The sequence below is a fragment of the Gopherus flavomarginatus genome, chromosome 8 (genome assembly GCF_025201925.1).
Source record: "Gopherus flavomarginatus isolate rGopFla2 chromosome 8, rGopFla2.mat.asm, whole genome shotgun sequence".
Taxonomy (NCBI): Eukaryota; Metazoa; Chordata; order Testudines; family Testudinidae; genus Gopherus; species Gopherus flavomarginatus.
Window position 1 is genome coordinate 755703 of NC_066624.1, and position 6000 is coordinate 761702.

A 6000-nucleotide genomic window follows, 5' to 3' on the forward strand; every position below is an offset into this window, starting at 1 on the left:
CAAGTGCAACCACATTTTCAAACTCAACGCCAGAGGGCGCCAGCGAGCCAGAACTGGCAGAAGCAACAGACAGCCATACCCAAAAGGCTCAGCCAGAGCCTGAAATACCCTCAGGTGCACCAGCGGAGAGCGGTTCACCAGCAACGGAAACAACCCCATCACCTACATCGCTTCCAGAGGGACCAAACCCCAGTCCCCAGTCTGAGGAACAACTGGTGACCCCAGCCTCAAGGGAACAGTTCCAGACTGAGCAGGAAGCGGATGACAGCCTTCAGAAAGCTTGGGCGGCGGCACGGAGCACCCCACCGCCTCTCAGCTCTTCTAATCGATCCCGGTTTGTTATAGACCAAGGACTTTTATACAAGGAAATTCTTTCTGGTGGACACCGGGAAGAATGGCAGCCGCAAAAACAGTTGGTGGTTCCAACTAAGTACCGGGGGAAGCTCTTAAGCTTAGCCCATGATCATCCCAGTGGCCATGCTGGGGTGAACAGAACCAAGGACCGGTTGGGGAAGTCCTTCCACTGGGAGGGGATGGGCAAGGACGTTGCCAAGTATGTCCGGTCTTGTGAGGTATGCCAAAGAGTGGGAAAGCCTCAAGACCAGGTCAAGGCCCCTCTCCAGCCACTCCCCATAATTGAGGTCCCATTTCAGCGAGTAGCTGTGGATATTCTGGGCCCTTTCCCAAAAAAGACGCCCAGAGGAAAGCAGTACGTACTGACTTTAGTGGACTTTGCTACCCGATGGCCAGAAGCAGTAGCTCTAGGCAACACCAGGGCTAACACTGTGTGCCTGGCCCTAACAGACATCTTTGCCAGGGTAGGTTGGCCCTCCGACATCCTTACAGATTCAGGGTCTAATTTCCTGGCAGGGACCATGGAAAAACTGTGGGAAACTCATGGGGTGAATCACTTGGTTGCCACCCCGTACCACCATCAAACCAATGGCCTGGTGGAAAGGTTCAATGGAACTTTGGGGGCCATGATATGAAAATTCATCAATGAATTCTCCAATAATTGGGACCTAGTGTTGCAGCAGTTGCTGTTTGCCTACAGGGCTGTACCACATCCCAGTTTAGGGTTTTCACCATTTGAACTTGTGTATGGTCACGAGGTTAAGGGGCCATTACAGTTGGTGAAGCAGCAATGGGAGGGGTTTACGCCTTCTCCAGGAACTAACATTCTGGACTTTGTAAGCAACCTACAAAGCAACCTCCGACACTCTTTAGCCCTTGCTAGAGAGAACCTAAAGGATGCTCAAGAAGAGCAAAAGGCCTGGTATGACAGACATGCCAGAGAACGTTCCTTCAAGGTAGGAGACCAGGTTATGGTCTTGAAGGCGCAACAGGCCCATAAGATGGAAGCATCATGGGAAGGGCCCTTCACGGTCCAAAAGCGCCTGGGAGCTGTAAACTACCTCATAGCATTTCCCAATTCCTCACTAAAGCCTAAGGTGTACCATGTTAATTCTCTCAAGCCTTTCCATTCCAGAGACTTACAGGTTTGTCAGTTTACAGTCCAGGGAGATGATGCTGAGTGGCCTGACGGTGTCTACTACGACGGGAAAAAAGAGGGTGGCGTGGAAGAGGTGAACCTCTCAACCACCCTGGAACGTCTGCAGCGGCAACAAATCAAGGAGCTGTGCACTAGCTTCGCCCCATTGTTCTCAGCCACCCCAGGACGGACTGAACGGGCATACCACTCCATTGATACAGGTAATGCTCACCCAATCAGAACCCCACCCTACCGAGTGTCTCCTCATGCCCAAGCTGCTATAGAACGGGAGATCCAGAACATGCTACAGATGGGTATAATCCGCCCATCTACCAGTGCATGGGCATCTCCAGTGGTTCTGGTACCCAAACCAGATGGGGAAATACGCTTTTGCGTGGACTACCGTAAGCTAAATGCTGTAACTCGTCCGGACAACTATCCAATGCCACGTACCGATGAGCTATTGGAGAAGTTGGGACGTGCCCAGTTCATCTCTACAATAGACTTAACCAAGGGGTACTGGCAAGTACCGCTAGATGAACCTGCCAAGGAGAGGTCAGCATTCGTCACCCATGCGGGGGTGTATGAATTCAATGTCCTTCCTTTCGGCCTTCGAAATGCACCCGCCACCTTCCAGAGGCTGGTAGATGGTCTACTAGCTGGACTGGGAGAATTTGCAGTTGCCTACCTCGATGATGTGGCCATTTTTTCAGACTCCTGGCCCAAACACCTACTACACCTGGAAAAGGTCTTTGAGCACATCAGGCAGGCCGGACTAACTGTTAAGGCCAAAAAGTGTCAAATAGGCCAAAACAGAGTGACTTACCTGGGGCACCAGGTGGGTCGAGGAACCATAAACCCCCTACAGGCCAAGGTGGATGCTATCCAAAAGTGGCCTGTCCCAAAGTCAAAGAAGCAGGTCCAATCCTTCTTAGGCTTGGCCGGATACTACAGGCGATTTGTACCACACTACAGCCAAATCGCTGCCCCACTGACCGACCTGACCAAAAAGACCCAGCCAAATGCAGTTAAGTGGACTGATGAGTGTCAAAAGGCCTTTACCCAGCTTAAGGCGATGCTCATGTCTGACCCTGTGCTCAGGGCCCCGGACTTTGACAAGCCATTCCTAGTAACCACGGATGCATCTGAGCGTGGTATAGGAGCAGTGCTCATGCAGGAAGCAACAGATCACAACTTCCATCCTGTCGTGTTTCTCAGCAAGAAACTGTCTGAGAGGGAAAGTCACTGGTCAGTCAGTGAAAAGGAATGCTATGCCATTGTGTACGCCCTGGAAAAGCTACGCCCATATGTTTGGGGACGGCGGTTCCAACTACAAACTGACCATGCTGCACTAAAGTGGCTTCATACTGCCAAGGGGAACAACAAGAAACTTCTTCGTTGGAGTTTAGCTCTCCAAGATTTTGATTTTGAAATTCAACACATCACAGGAGCTTCTAACAAAGTAGCTGATGCACTCTCCCGTGAGAGTTTCCCAGAATTCAGTAGTTAAAAAGTGTTCTTAAAATGTAAAAGTCTGTTAGTTATATACTTAGGAGTATATGTAAAGGTCTATGTGTTGTATTAATCTGTTTATTTTCAAGTTCTAAAAGGAAATCGCCGCCAGTGAGCTTCCCCACTGTCTGCAATTTGGGGGGCGTGTCATAAACAGATAGCTAAGGGTTAATGTCTCTTTCACCTGGAGCACCTGACCAGAGGACCAATCAGGAAACCGGATTTTTTCAACTTTGGGTGGAGGGAATTGTGTGTCTGAGGTCTTTGTTTTCTGGCTGCCTGATTTCTCTGAGCTTTGGAGAAGTAGTTCTGTTTTCTAATCTTCTGTTTCTAAGTGTAAGGACAAAAAGATCAGATAGTAAGTTATATGGTTTCTTTTCTTTGGTATTTGCATGAATATAAGTGCTGAAGTGCTTTAATTTGTATTCTTTTTGAATAAGGCTGTTTATTCAATATTCTTTTAAGCAATTGACCCTGTGTTGTATCATCTTAATACAGAGAGAACATTTGTATGTATTTTTCTTTCTTTTTATATAAAGCTTTCTTTTAAGACCTGTTGAAATTTTTCTTTACTTCAGGAAAATTGAGTCTGTACTCACCAGGGAATTGGTGGGAGGAAGGAATCGGGGAGATCTGTGTGTTGGATTGCTAGCCTGATTTTACATTCCCTCTGGGGGAATAGGAAAGTACTTTTTGTTTCCAGGATTGGGAACAGAGAGGGAGATTCACTCTGTTTGGATTCACAGAGCTTGTGTCTGTGTATCTCTCCAGGAGCACCTGGAGGGGGGAAGGGAAAAAGGATTATTTCCCTTTGTTGTGAGACTCAAGGGATTTGGGTCTTGGGGTCCCCAGGGAAGGTTTTTCAGAGGGACCAGAGTGCCCCAAAACACTCTAATTTTTTGGGTGGTGGCAGCAGGTACCAGGTCCAAGCTGGTAACTAAGCTTGGAGGTTTTCATGCTAACCCCCATATTTTGGACGCTAAGGTCCAAATCTGGGACTAGGTTATTACACCGGGAACAAAGTCTCTGCTTGCAGCTTCCTGAACAGGTGAGTGTTCTGAAAGATGCGTGCATCGTGCACCTTTCCAGACCAGCCTGGACTAATACCTGTGAAACACCCATGGTGATCAACAAGCACCTGGAGAACCATAGAGAAATACCCCTTCTGATTAATGTACTCAGTGGTTAGGCTGTCTGGTGTCAGAATTGGAATATGTGTGCACCATCTATTATACCTCCGCAGTTAGGGAAGCCCATTTGTGCAAAGCAATCCACAATGTCACGCACATTGCTCAGAATCACGGTCTTTTGGAGAAGGATGCAATTAATGGCCCTGCACACTTCTGTCAACAAGAGTCCAATGGTTGACTTTCCCACACCCAACTGGTTAGCAACCAATCAGTAGCAGTCTGGAGTAGCCAGCTTCCACAGTGCAATCACCATGTGCTTCTCCAATGGCAGGGCAGTTCTCACTCGTGTCCTTGCGCCGCAGGGCTGGGGCGAGCTCATCACACAGTCCCATGAATGTGGCTTTCCTCGTCCGAAAGTTCTGCAGCCACTGTTCGTCATCCCAGACGTGCATGACATTGTGATCCCACCACTCAGTGCTTGTTTCCCAAGTCCAACTGCAGTGTTCCACTCTGATCAGCACCTCTATGAATGCCACAACAATCTCGTGTTGTAGCTACTACGTGTGGTGAGATCAATATCGCACTCCTCTTGCCTTTGTAGTTTAAGAAACAACTCCATTGCCACTCATGACGCATTAGTGACAGTGAGCAGCATACTGGTCAACAGCTTGGGATCCATTCCTGCATCCTGAAGAGGCAGGGTGTGCAGTACACAAACCATTGAAAGATAGCACCAAATGCAGATGGCAGTACAGGAATTGCTGGGATGCAAAGCAATGCATCATGGGGCATTGGGATAGGACCTAGGATGTCCTGTGACCCCCACTGCCTTCCCACAACTCTTAGCGGCAGAAGAGGAAGAGATGCTGTCAAGGTTTCTTTCCCTCCTTTGAACTTTAGAGTACAAATGTGGGGACCTGCATGAACACTTCTAAGCTGAATTACTAGCTTAGATCTGGTAACACTGCCACCACCCAGAATTTCAGTGTCTGGGGCACTTTCTGTCCCCCCAAAACTTTCCCCTCCCTGGGTTGCCTTGAGAGGCTTCACCAATTCCCTGGTGAACACAGATCCAAACACCTTGGATCTTAAAACAAGGAGGAATTAACCATCCCCCCTCCTTTCCCCCACCAATCCCTGGTGAGTCCAGACCCAATCCCCCTGGATCTTAAAACAAGGAAAAAATCAGATTATTAAAAAAGAAAGCTTTTAATTAAAGAAAGAAAGATAAAAATCATCTCTGTAAAATCAGGATGAAAAATGCTTTACAGGGTAATCAGATTCCAATAGACCAGAGGGACCCCCCCAGCCTTAGGTTCAAAGTTACAGCAAACAGAGGTAAAAATCCTTCCAGCAAAAGAAACATTAACAAGTTGAGAAAACAAACATAAGACTACACGCCTTGCCTGGCTAATTACTTACAAGTCTGAAACATGAGAGACTGATTCAGAAAGATTTGGAGAGCCTGGATTGATGTCCCGTCCCTCTCAGTCCCGAGAGCGAACACCACCACCACCACAAAGAGTACAAACAAAAGACTTCCCTCCACCAAGATTTGGAAGTATCTTGTCCCCCTATTGGTCCTCTGGTCAGGTGTCAGCCAGGTTTACTGAGCTTCTTAACCCTTTACAGGTAAAAGAGACATTAACCCTTAACTATCTGTTTATGACAGATGCTCTGTGGGATAGCTGCCCAGAATGAAGCACTCCCAATACCGCTGCAAGCGTGAACATGCTATTGTGCGGGCAGCTGACAGTGTGAAAACACAACAGCAGTTTCCCTTCAGTGCTCTCTGAGCAGTGCTGTACCTGCCGGAGCTGTAACTGTGCCAGTGTAGACATGCCTTAAGGGCTTGGGGACAGCCGA